Source organism: Ailuropoda melanoleuca, chromosome 1, assembly GCF_002007445.2.
Source record: "Ailuropoda melanoleuca isolate Jingjing chromosome 1, ASM200744v2, whole genome shotgun sequence".
NCBI classification, from domain to species: Eukaryota; Metazoa; Chordata; class Mammalia; order Carnivora; family Ursidae; genus Ailuropoda; species Ailuropoda melanoleuca.
Genome location: NC_048218.1, coordinates 184,819,510 through 184,833,666, shown reverse-complemented (window position 1 = coordinate 184,833,666; position 14,157 = coordinate 184,819,510). Strand labels below are relative to the sequence as shown.

Here is a 14,157-nt window from a genome sequence, read left to right as displayed (position 1 = left end):
TGTTATGATGAGGCTGATTACCAAATATCTCTTATCTCTCCTGTTTTCCCTGTGAGAGGGTCTTTTTCACACACCTTTCAACCCAGAATTTTTTATCCTATACTCACTTCATACCTAGGATATATTTTTCCTCTAATGCCAGTGTCCCTCTACTGTACTCCAGTTCTTCTGGCAGTTAAAAGCATTAAGATTAGGGTAGATTTGTGATCTTAACACCTCTCAGTGTGAAAGATGGTCTGCAGTCTCATTTATAAAGTAGACGTGCTTCAGTGAGTAGGCTATCAAGTTATCTTCTGTAACGTGACTCTCTCTTACCCAGCCCTGAAGACTGAATTCATAGGTATTTTCCAGAGAGTAAAGCCTTCAGAAATCTTCCTTGAAAATTTCAGGTGATGATTGACAGCTTGTGGTACTAGATATTGAAGGATACTGGGATCATTTGGTATATTGGGATTATTTTCTCCCCAAAGTTGTGATTTCTATTCATTTCAAATCCTCCTGTTGTGTCTCCTTTAGGGTCTTTCCATTTCTAGGAATTTTGTGAATCTGTACCCACACTCCAGAAATTGAGAGTCAGCAGCCGCATTCCAGATTTCGTCTTCTGTTTCCTTGTTACATGTATTTGTTAAGACTTACCGTTCATTCCTGTGCTTACATATTTGTGCACTTACTCATTCAACGGAACTATTCAGTAGCATAATCTCCCAGAAGAGCCCTGGAGATCACATCGGGTCTTACGGATTTATGAATCAGAATTTTTCATTTAAGCTATTATTCCATTAATTTTACCCTATTTCCTTAGGATAACTATTTTTCACTGCCTAACAGCAGCCATTTTAAGTCTAATGCTATAATGGAATTATTTCGATATTTTTAATTCATTTCTCTGCTGGCCATATATATATTAAAGCAGGTTTTAAATTAGGTATGTAAGTGGGATGTTTTCCAGTCAGTTGTATGTCTGAGAAAGGCCTCATGCTCCTTTGCTCCCTTCATACAAGACGACTTTTCTTTCTGTACAAGAGTTTCTGATGCCAGCACTGCCGATATTTTGAGGAGGAAAATGCTTTGTCATTGGGAACTTTTCTGTACCCTTTATTTATAGCAGTATCCGTAGGCCCCAGTCACATGCCAGTGGTTTACCCAGTCTTAAGATGATCAAAAATGTTGGCACATTGCTAAGTGTCTCCTGGGAGGTGGGCAACATCACCCTACTTAGGGACCCATTGACCTCTACTGATCTGAGTAGGTTCCATGATGATAATTATCACTTATGTGTTAACGACTTCCAACTTTTTATTTTCCCTTCTTGGAGCTTCAGATTTGTATATCCAGCCTGCATACTTGGTATTTGTAGTTGCATGTAACAGTTACCTCAAACTAAATATTTCTAAAATAGAACTTATGATTAGCACCCCCATAAAGTCTTTCAGAGAGGCCGTTTTCAAGCCAGTGACCTTGACATATCCTTTGTTGCTCCTTCGTTCACCTTAATACTCCCATCTGTTTGCAAGTTCTGTCTGCTTTCCCTAAGTTTATTCCAGATATATCCACATCTTAATATCTCCTCTACCAGAATTCAGGACACCATCCTTCCTTGCTGGTGATAGTTTCCTTCCTACTTTCCCATTTATCATCTTATCCCCTCTGATCTAGCTTTCACACTTCAGCTACTATGATCTATTCAGTTTCAAAACAAATCACATCATTCCTCCCTTAAAATCTTCCAGGTCTTCTCATTTATTTGGCATAAAAATCAGACTCCTCATAGTGTAACATGCCCAAGAATGCTTCTCAAGGTGGGACCCTGGGCCAGCAACATCAGCAGGAAAATTGTTAGAGATGCAGATTCTCAGGCCTCGCACTAGCTCTGCTGGACCAGAGACTCTGAAGGTGGGGTACTGCCGTCTGTTTAACATGGTCTCCTGGTAATTTCCATACACACCAACACTGAAGCACCCTGCTGTGCATGAACTGACCTCTTCCTCTAATTTCATCTCCTATTATAGCCACCTTGCTTACTGTCATCCTTCCTTCATACTCAGCTTTCTTTCTGTTCCTCCAACATATCTGACTCATTCCTGCTTTAAACCTCGGGTCTTTAGATGGGTTATAGTCTGAGCCCACGCATGTACACGCACAGAAGAAGCTGGTGATCCTCTCTGGGTGATAGAGCTACTGGTAAGGTTTGCTATATATTTATATACTTTTATACTGAGAAGTAGGAACAGTTTTTTGTTTGTTTTTTTTTTTTAATGTGAAGGGAAGGGGCTTACATGATCTTAAATTTGCAGTCTAAAATTTTATAAATAGATATCTGGAGATATTAGTTTTAAAGTGAAGTTTTCTAGTTAAAATTTTATATAGCTGTTGAATTCAAAGATGAGCAACACAGTCCGTAGACATAGATTCATACCACAGGGGGATGCCGCCGCTCTGCAGCTGGTAAAATGGCTAAGGTACAAGGAAGCTGACAATGACAAATGCTGACAAAGGTGCAGAATAGAGACTTAATCTCTGCTGGTAGAAATGCATAACTAGACAGCCACTTTGGGAACACAATTCACCAGGTTTTTTTGTTTGGTTTTAGGTGAAACATAGACGTGCCATATTACCCAGCAGTTGCCCTCTTGGATATTTACACGAGGGTTTATTAGTAAATATCTGTATGGGAATGTTGATAACAGCTTTATTCATAATCACTAAAAACTGGAAGCAGTAAGAGGTCCTTCAGCAGAGGAATGGATAAACTGTGGTACATCCATAAAATTGTATTCATTGATACAAAATAAATAAACTTTTCATTTGTGCAACCACATAGATGAAACTTCAATGCGAGGGAAAGAAATCAGACCTTTCGCCCCATTGAGTCCTCTTTGAGAATGGTAGTAATATCCCATGTTGAGACAGGAAGGTGAGAATCCACTCAGCAAGTGCGAGAGTCAGTATTTGAACTTGGGTGTTCCGACCCCAAAGCCTACGTTTGAAATCATTAAAGAGGTCACCTGATAAGACGAAGAAATTTGGCAGTATTTTACAAATTATGGTATGAGTGTGGGCCAATTTAATTTCATGGCTTTTAGCAGGAACGAGGTATTATTTAAACTAATGTCATTTTATGCATAGCTCTTGAATACATTTTATATCATTTTATGCCATGGTTTGCATATTAGCACAGTACTCTCTGGCTGCGCTTTTATATGTGACAGTGCTTCTCAACTCTGTGTGCATAAGAACCCCCTTAGGGAGTGCATGAAAAGACTCAACCTGCGAGCCCACACTTTTCTTTTGGTTGGTTTGGGGTGAGTCCAGACTGGAGTATTTTAGGCACTTCTCAGGAGATAGTATGTGCAAAGAAGGTTGAGAAGCACTGGTGCAAATAGTATCACTGGGCAGCCAGGGTTGAGAACTAGTAAGTCCTAGGGATAAGAAAAAAAATCTATAGCATATAGTTTTATAAAATGATAGTTCAAATTTAAGTAGGCATTGGGCAGTGATGGTAAGTTTCTTTGGCAAGTGCTTGTAATGTGTTTGTAGATGGCAGGTGCAAATACCTATTTATGGAAATGGAGGTGGCATATGGAGATTTTTCGTCTGAATTGGTGGCCAACCCTCCACCAGGTACCTTAGGGAATACCTGGAGGCAGAACAGTGAATTTTTCCTATTATGGGCTTGTCCTAGCAGGGAAATAGTGGGCCAGTCAGGCACCCGAAAGTATACAGTTCATCAATGATACCGTAATAGTGCTGGATGGTGACAGATGGTAACTATGCTTGTGGTGAGCACAGCATAAGGTATCAACTTTCAGATCACTATGTTTGTACACCTAAAACTAATATAACATTATGTGTCAACTATGCTCAAATAAAAAAAAAACTTTAAAGATGATTTTATCCCTAAAACTTTAAAAATAAGGCTTACCTAACATAGCCATATAAAAATCTGAATAATTATGTCACAGGGCATCTATATGTGGACAGTGAAGTTTCCACTGAGTCTTTCAGAATGAATTCTTGCCCTCCTTAGTAACTTTTAAACTTGCTGCAAGGTGTTCTTGAGAACAAAATGAATTTCTTTCTTTCTTTCTTTCTTTCTTTCTTTCTTTCTTTCTTTCTTTCTTTCTTTATTTATTCGACAGAGATAGAGACAGCCAGCGAGAGAGGGAACACAAGCAGGGGGAGTGGGAGAGGAAGAAGCAGGCTCATAGCAGAAGAGCCTGATGTGGGGCTCGATCCCATAACGCTGGGATCACGCCCTGGGCCGAAGGCAGATGCTTAACCGCTGTGCCACCCAGGCGCCCCAGAATTTCTTTTTTTTTTTTTTAATTTTTAAAGATTTATTTATTTGAGAGAAAGCAAGAACAGAAGCAGAGGGAGAGGAAGAGAGAATCCCAAGCAGACTCCCTGCTGAGCATGGATTCCAATGCAGGGCTTGATCCCAGGACCCTGAGAACATGACGAGCTGAAATTAAGAGTCGGATGCCTAACTGACTGAGCCACCCAGGTGCCCCCCAAGTGAATTTTTAAAGTTTCCACCAAAGTGACTTTTTAGTTTTAGAAGCATTGCTAAAAGATGTCCTAAAAGTCGTTAGAAAAAGCCTAATGTCTAGTCATACTCTTTAGTTGAGGCCGTGGTTCCACATCATTGGTACACACAGAAGGATGCTGGTTCTTTGGCGTCTCTAAGGATGGAGACTCATACAAATCAGAGAACCTATTTTCCCTTACGGCGCAGTGGAGCCAGATCATCTTTCTTCTAATTTGATTAAATAATATTTTAAGATAGCAAAAGACTTAACAGTTTGCTTACCTATTAGGTATACATTGGTAATATTCTTGAAATTAAGGTTTTCATTTTGTGTATTTTTCTCACCTTTTTCTTTGAATATCTGTACTTCTATTTAACATTTCTTGAGACGTTCATACCTCATAATTCACAGTGACAGTCATCATGCTTGTTTTACAAATAAAAATACTATATGGAAATAGCAGCTGGTGGTTAATTTCAGATACATTTTAAATATTAAGGTGAATTAGAATTGCTGAATTGATTACTCCATTAAAATCAACTATTATCTTTCAAGCAGCTTGTAATGGCTTAGTGTAGCAAGTAAAAATTAGTTTATATATTTGCCTTTTTTATTGAGTTGTTTCTTCTGTTGGCTTTATGAAGCATCAAAGGAGATCTGTCTGCAGAGTGATCAGAATATGCATGATTTTTGTTTTTGAAACTTGACAAGAGAAGTGATACAGGGGTGTGTTAAAAGGTCTGTCTTCTTGGGAGAGAAATACTGTCAAGAGCTCTAATTAACTGGTCAGTCTGATTTTCTCTTTCTTGCCCCTCTGGTTTTTCTGGCGATATCCTTTTCTGTTATTCTCAAGGTAGAATAACAGCTTTGGGTGAATTGAATTCTCTAAGCTTTTCATGAATGTTAAAACTTTTAGGAGATACTTCAATTATTTTAGCCAGACTTACCATATTTAATTGGATATCCCATATATAACGGGTTAGAACCCACTGAGCTTAAACATTTCTCTTAATTGCCTGGTTTTGTACACAGCCATCATAGAACTGCTGATTTCAACATACAAAATAATAAATTAGGAGTAGACTACAGATGTTTTGAGTAAGCATCCTAACCATTCAAAAATAAATAGACAGTTAACAAAAATCACTCAGGGCTTTTTCCTTCACTCAGTCGAAATTTATATTTGAGGATTAAAAAAAAAGTTTCCAGCATTATATGGATTTGATTCATCTACAAATGAATCAAGCATTAGAGAAGTTGCTGGTGAAATCATAATAAGTATTTTTCTTCACTTTGAAAGCAGAACTTAATATCTAGTTTTATTGAAGTTGCCAGCACTGGCTGACTGCTACCGTGCCCAGCAGATTAACATCCTCTACTGCAAAGTGGAATACCCATTTGCATTCCATGTGCCTAATTCAACTCACCCTATACCGCGGACGTTTTGTAGTTTTAGCAAGGAGTGTAGCTTCTCTGAAACTAAAAACCACAGAAAAGATCCCCTTCCTCCTTTAGTCCATTCATGCGGCCATTTGTCACAGGACTCTGCTGTCCTCTCTGAAGAGCCATGCCAGTGACAAGAGGCAGGACCACAGACAGGTGGAGAGCCAGAGATAAATCATACATGGTGCACATTCTTTCTACATACTTTTTCTAGCTCCAATTAATTATGTCTGGCTCATTAATCACATGCTGTGAAGAGTTAGAGAAGACTTATCATTCAGAGTCTGACTTTGAAGGAAGGGAGCCTCCAATAACATGCTTCAGTTGTTAGTGACTCTACCTGAGATCTTCTCTAAGCGGTTGGCTGGCATCTTCACTGTAGAGGTAAAGGAAAGCATTTTCTTACTTTCTCACATTCAGGAGGGTGAACAAGTTATAAATAGGATCCTCCATGGTGGGTCCATGTGGGTGATTATATTAGCAGAAGTTGACATTTCAGTTTCCCCATAGTAATAGAGGTCTGCCTCTCTCCCAGAAAGAACAGATATTAGACACATACACTGTACTTAGCTCTTATTTCTAATAGGCGTGTGTTATTTCATTATGGGTTTAATTTGCCCTTCTCTAACAACTAATGTAATCATTGAAGATTTTTTTTTTTTTTTTTTTTTTTAAGATTTTGTTTAATTTGACAGAGACAGCCAGCGAGAGAGGGAACACAAGCAGGAGGTGTGGGAGAGGAAGAAGCAGGCTCCTAGCGGAGGAGCCTGATGTGGGGCTCGATCCCAGGACCCTGGGATCACTCCCTGAGCCGAAGGCAGACGCTTAACGGCTGTGCCACCCAGGCACCCCCATGTTGAACATCTTTTGGCATGCTTGTCATCCGTACATCATCTTTGATGAAGCCTCAACTTTTTTTTTTTTTTTCTTTTTTTGAGAGCATGCATGCAAGAGCTGGGGGCAGGGGCAGAGAGAGAGAAAGAGAGAGAGAGACTCTTAAGCAGGTGCCACACCCAGCACAGAGCCCAAGCAGGGCTTGATCTCATGACCCTGAGGTCATGACTTGAGCCAAAATCAAGAGTTGAACACTTAACCAATGAAGCCACCCAAGTGCCCTGATGAATCCCCAATTTTTAATTGAGTTGCTTGTTGTTCTTGAGTCTGGAAAAAACATAATAAATTGTTTACACCTCCTTTATCAGAGATATGCTTTCTATTCTCCCAGTCTGTAGTTTGTCTTTTCGTTCTGTTAAAAGTGTGTTTCAAAGTGCAGGAGTTTTTAATTTTGATGAAGTCCAGCTTGTGAATTTGTTTTTATGGCTCATGCTTTTGGTTCTGTGTGTAAGAAATCTTGGCCTACCCCAAGGTCAGAATTCATCTCTGTTTTCTTCTAGAAGTTCTATGGTTTTAGATTTCCACATTTAGATCTTTGATCCATTTCTAGTTAATTTTTTTGTGTCTAGAGCTATGTATATATCGAGGTCTACTTTTCTGACGTATGACTACCTGGGTGTTCTAGTACTGTTTATTGAAAAGACTCCACTGAATTTCCTTAGTGTTTTGTTGCAAATCAATTGTATGGGTCTATTTCTGGACTCTAGTCTGTTCCATTGATCTGTTTTCCTGTCTTAATGCCAATGGTGCACTGCTCTGATTAGCTTTATCGTAAGTCTCTCATACAAAGGACCGATAGTTCTCCAGCTTTGTTTTTGTTTTTATTCTCCAGTTCTTTTGACTGTTCTAAGTTCTTTGCTTTCTCCTATGAATTTTGAAATCAGTTTGTAGCTTCCCATAAAAAACACTCAGTGTATTTTGACTGTGATTTCACTGAATCTGTAGATCAGTTTGGGAATTGATCAACAGTATTGGGTCTTTTGACCCATGAATATAGTATATACCTCCCTTTATTTAGGTCTTTCTTCATTCCTCATAGCAACGTTTTGCATTTTTTAAAATCTGATCTGTCATTGAGTATTTCATGTTTTTAAAGCTATTCTAAGTGGTATCATTTTGTTTTAATTTTTTAAATTAGATATTGCCAGCATATTGAAATACAGATGACTTTTCTATATTGATCTTGGATCCTGCAGTGTTTCTAAACTCACTAGTTGTAGTAGCATTTTGTAGATTGTTTTTCCATAGGCAATATTATTGTCTAAAAATACACTTTGTTTTTCCTTTCTAATCTAGATGGTTTTAATTTCCTTTTGTTGCCTTATACCTACTAGAACCTCCATACAGTGTTGAAAAGAAGTAGTGAAAAATGGACATCCTTGTCTTGTTCTCATTTTTTTTTGGGGGGGGGGGAAGCATCCAGTCTTTGTTCAACATTAAGTATAATATTAGCTGTGTAGGGTTTTTTGGTAGATCCCCTTCACCAAGTTGATAAAGTTCCTTCTGCTAATTTTTATTTATTTAGGCTGTGATATTTATTATTTCTTTTATGTATCTTGAGTTTAATTTATAATACTTTTTCTGTTTCTTAGAAGTGGAACGCATTGATTTGAGAAAAACCTATTTTTTCTAAACTAAGTATTTGGTGCTATAAATGCCCGCTTGCTAATTATTGTGTTAGTGGCATCCAACAGATTTTTATCTTTTTTTTTTTTTTCATTTTCATCCTTTTGAAAATACTGTTTTATTTTGATTTTTTTTTTCCTTTGGCCGTAAGTTATTAAGCATGTGTCATTTAGTTTCCACGTATTTCAGAGTTTTTCCGAGTTCTATTATTTTTCTTATTGAAGTCTGTTATGATTAGAGAATATACTTAGAGAACTTTGATCCTTTTAAAATTTACTGAGGCTTAGTTTATCACCCACGATATGGCCCATCTGGTGAATGTTCCACATGCATTTAGAAACACTGTGTATCCCTCCACTGTTTAATAGGGTGTTTCAGAAAAGTCAAATAGTTCAGATTATTATTCAGATCCTCCATATCTTTATTGGTTTTCTATATACTTTTTTAATCAATTTTTGAGAAATTGGTATTAATCTGTGAGTATAATTTTGGACTTGTTCTATCATTTTTTTTCTTCTTGTATCCTGAAGATCTGTTGCTCAGTGCACAACTATTAATGATCTCCATATCCTTTTTATTAATTGACTGCTTCTTCATTATGAAATGACCTTCCTTATCCCTTGTAATATACTTTGCTTTAAAATCTACTTTATCTTAGCCATCCCAGATTGTTTTAAACAAGTGTTAGAATATTATCTTTTTCCATCCTTTAATCTATTTTTTTACTTGCAAAATATGTTTCTTTAAGCAGTGTATAATTGGGTTTCTATTTTGTATTCAATTTGGCAATCTTTTAATCATTATTATGAGTTATTGATGTGCTTAAGTTTAAATCTGTCATTTATCTGTTTGCTCTGTCTCTCCTGTCCTTTATTCCCTTTTTTCTCTTCTTTAGACTAATTGAATGTTTTTATGGTTCCATTTTTTCTTTGTTGACTTATTATCAATAACTTATTCTAAGTGTTGCTTTAACTCATCACAAATGATATAAGACTGTATGTAGTGTAAAAAACTTACAATAGTGTATTTCCATTCCCTGTCAAATGTGGGGCCTAGGACATAGTATGATTTCACCAACATCTAATAGCTTCTGACCTACAATACATGTCCAGTTAATGTTGGGAAGATGAATGAAAAAATGAATCTCTTGAACTTTGCCTGATTCAGTTTCATTTCTCCTATGCAAAATTGTGGTAGACAGTAGAATAACTCCCTTTGTTTGACTGCCTGAACTTCTTTACCAAGTGATAAAGTGCAACAATTGCAGAATAATGTGCGGTTTAGATCCTACAGAAAGAGTGACATTCTAATATGTTGAGCCCATCGCTCTTAATACACGGAGGAAGCAGGTTAGAACATCCTCAAGTCCATTACAAACCTCCTCTTATATTTGCTGCATTAAGGAAGGAAGGTCCTGTGCATCTTGGAGCTATTCGGAGCCACTTAAAGAACATTCACCTTCATGGTGTTTAGCACTGGTTCAGAAAAGCTAAGTACTTCTCTTCCCTGCTAGTTATTGTCTGTAGTGTTCGAGTCAAAAACAAATTCTTTAGGTAAGAGGTACAAGATTCAGATTCATTACTGAGCACCAGAAACTGAGAAGTTTAAAACCTGCTTCCAGAAGAACTTGACTCTGGTATTGGCTCTGTGAAAATAGCCATGAGAACAAGAGGACAAGACACTTAACTTCTCGTTCTCTGCCCTGACCTTTATTCCCCACCACCCTCTATCTTACCTTACCGTATACTGGATGTATATCACATATATTTAAGGATGCAGCTGGAGTTACTCAGGTTTAGACACAGTCTGTAACCTCCTCCTTCCCACCCTACCATTGTATGTTCTGGATTAACAGAAATAAAATTGACTTGGCTCTGAAAATTCTTACAGTACTTAAATCAATAGATAGATAAATACATACATATCTATTCTTACAGTGTTTAATAACCCAAGCAAGAACAAAGCTACGTTAGTAATTATAATGTTTGTGAAATAATTAAGGGAATAATCTGTTGGGTTGAGGGAGGGGGGTGTAACACTGAAAGTGTCTATTGTTATCCTGAAGTAATTTTCCTTAGTTATTCATTTAACTTCAGTGTCAAGTTATTTACATAACAAGAGTAATGCCTATCTTTTAAGGGTGATGTGAGAATTAATTTAAATTTTACAGAGCACTTTGTGGCATTCAGTTGAAAGGTTCTTTATAAATGCCAGGCATTATTATAACCAGACTAGTAAAAAGAAATGCGATAAAGCTACTCATCCAGTATCCTCTAATAGAAACTGTATTGGTAAGGAAATATAAAGGTTACTGCTATTCATAATTTATGGTTGAGGGGAATAGATCAAGAATAATAATGATGCTTTTCTGTCTAGATAAGTCTTAAAAAACACAGATGTAGTGGTAATGGAATATATTGCTCCATCCAAGGAGAAATCGACACCTCACAAGCAATGAAAGTGATATATGAAGATGAATAAAGGCCAATATCTTTAATTGAGCCATAAAAAATATAGTGACAGCCTTGACTATGTCTTTCAAAATCTTTAAGAAAGACTTGGTGATAGAAATAATCCTTAATCATTTCAGTTTGTGAAACTTTAAATTTGTTAGAAATATATCCATGTTGGTCTTCATTCCAGTAACCAAAATAATCAGCCTCATTATTAATCATTTAAAAAAATTATAGGATATGGGGCGCCTGGGTGGTGCAGTCGTTAAGCGTCTGCCTTCGGCTCAGGGCGTGATCCTGGCGTTCTGGGATCGAGCCCCACATCAGGCTCCTCCGCTAGGAGCCTGCTTCTTCCTCTCCCACTCTCCTGGCTTGTGTTCCCTCTCTCACTGCCTGTCTCTCTGTGTTAAATAAATAAATAAAATATTTAAAAAAAATTATAGGATAAGGAAAGTCAAAACTTTAACAAAATAAAAAAAATTTTCAAAAGATTTCATATAAGCAGAATGCTTCAGGAATGTGAGAGAAATAAGCACACACAAAAACCTCTTGTTAAAATAATCAGACAAAGCTACTGATAGAAGTCTATGTAAAAATGTCTTTGAATCACACACTTGGCAGAAGAAATTTAAAAGGTAAATTTAGAGTTTTTTTTTAATCAAATCTCGTCATTTTGTGTTCTTTCATGATCAAATTTCAGCCTTTATTATCTGTATTAGTTTTCTATTGTGACTTTGACAAATTACCAAAAACAAAACAAATTTATTGTCTTACATTTGTGGAGGTCAGAAGTCCAAAATGAACCTCAGTAAGCTAAAATCAAGATGTTGGCACAGTGGAGTTCTTTCCAGAGGATCTAAGGAAGAATGCAATTTATTTTTACCTTTTCAGCTTCTAGAGACTGCTTGTATTCCTTGGCTATGGCCTCTTTCCATGTCCAAAGCCATCACTGGCCAGTTGAGTGTTTCTCACATCTCATGGCTCCAACCCCCACTCTTCTACCTTCCGCTTCCCTAATGACTCTGGTCATTGTACTGGTCCCACCTGGGTAACCTAAGATTATCTTCCTAGTTTAAGGTTGGCTAATTAACAATCTGAATTCCACCTGCTACCTCAAATCTCTTTTGCCACGTAAGGTGACCTGTTCACAGTTTCTGCGGATTAGGATGTGTAGAGACATCTGTGGGAAACCTACTCTACCTACCACAGGAATGGAAAGATGGGAGTTTCATAAATTTTTACAGACTGGCAAATAAATAGCGTACAAACTCTGGCCTACAAAATCACTACCGTCATTTTCTGTTACCAAATTTCGCAAGCCTTCTTCTCAAGTATCAATTTTAGGTTTGTGTTTTTATTTCTAATTTCTCTGAGCATCTGTCCAGTCAGCCAGCCAACAAATACTTGGTAAGTGTCTACTCTAGGATATGAAGGGGAATCATGGTGAAGAAGGGCTTAATTGAAGATACTGGCTTCCATTAACCTAGAAGCCACAGCTGAGATGCTCTGCCACAGAATAGCTTCTGCCTTCAGGGAGAACAGTCTGCTAAATGCATTCTAAGAGCCCTTTCATATAATGGTTCATTATGAAGTAGAGATTTCAGAAGAGATTTAGGAATAATTTATACACCTTGGTTTTTCTTTTGTATATGCTCTCCTCAGCCTCCATCATGTAAATAACAAGGTTTTTAATCTCTATCCTTTAACAAGTTAATGTCAGGAAAAACTACTGAATCAAGATTATACTTTTACTGTTTTATTTGAAAAGGGCCTTATTTAAAAAAAAAATACTATATAGAAGGAAGGAATTGAATGGTTCTCTGTCAGGCCAAGTACACATTTGGTAAGGGGTTGGGAGTTTGATCAGTTCCGTATTGTAAATTCCAGGATTCTTTCCAACTTTGAAAATAAAGGGAACTGGATTTAGCCTACGGACAATGAGGTTGGTGGAAGACTTAATGCTAATCTTTCGGTACACAAAAGAGCACTGTGTTAGTGAGAGTGAGCAGGTGTTCTTTGTTTCAACTAAGTAGGACAGGAAGCGGTGATATTAAATCGAAGGGGAAATAATTTGGACGAAGCAACCTCAAGTGTATTAAAACACTGGAAAATGTTACTAAGGATGTAGATTTCTCTCAGAAAAATCTTTTGATTAATCTACTCCACACACTGAAAATACAGAGGCCCTGATATTGGAGAAAATATATCCTAGTTATTAACATGTGCTAAATACAAATCTATTGAAATGAAGTAAATGCAGTTAGTCTTTGTCTCAAGGTCATAGCTCTCAGGAAGGTACTTGGTACGTGAAAAGTTCACATTGTGAACCTTAGCTAAAGTATAAAATCTTAGTCGCTATGAATCTTAGCTAAAGTGTAAAATCACTGTCATTTGAAGGAGAAAGACAGAAAAATGTCAACTGAACCCAGAAAGTCAAGGTCTCTTATAGAGATAGCTCTGCTTATCTGAGATGTTCCCTTATACGTGTCCTTACAGAACTCTGCGTCTCAAGGACATCTGATTGTCAGCAAAAAGGATTTTTAATCACAAATTGAAACATGATTCCACCTACTAGCATTTTTACTCTCTCCTTACTCTGTTTTAAAGATGTATTTTTAAGGCCAGTTCATCTCTCAGTTGGGTGTTAGGACACCTCACCACACTTCTGCTCTGAGATGTATATGGCTGAATAGAGGGGGGTGATTCTTTCTCAGGGATATAAACATTGGATTGTCATTCCCCGGCTTAAAAGCATCTTTTAATCGCATGTTATGGGATAACCTATAAACTCCTTAGCAAAACATACCCCTTCACAGCCTATCCCCAGTCTTCCTTTCTGCTCTCATCTGTCAGCACAACTTCCCATTTTCTTACCCTCTGCACCCTCCCTGGCTTTATTGCCCCTACTTTTGCAAACAGTGCTCTTCTAGCCAAAGTGATCTTGCCCAACTTGCCCTATCTTGATCACCTGAGAGTTAAATGAAGTGCTTTCCTCTTCCTTGGATAGATTTTTGTTCTTGAAACTATCACAGGCTGGCCTCACATAACTTGCTGAGATCTTGAGTGATTACTCTGTTAAACCAAGCAGTACCCTTTCTGTTTTTAGTGTGCTTACGCTCTCATTGGCCATTTGGCACTGTTGGCCATTTCCTAGTCTCTGAAACACTGTCCACCTTGAATATAGTGTATCACATTCTGGTTTTTCTGCCTCC

The 14,157-nt window shown here is 37.5% G+C and overlaps 1 protein-coding gene across 8 annotated transcripts in view; it reads left to right on the top strand.

Moving 5' to 3' along the window:
- CADPS2 (calcium dependent secretion activator 2) overlaps window positions 1-14,157 on the top strand; it is a 544,075-nt gene that overhangs the window by 286,261 nt on the left and 243,657 nt on the right. The gene's annotated exons all lie outside the window — the stretch shown is intronic.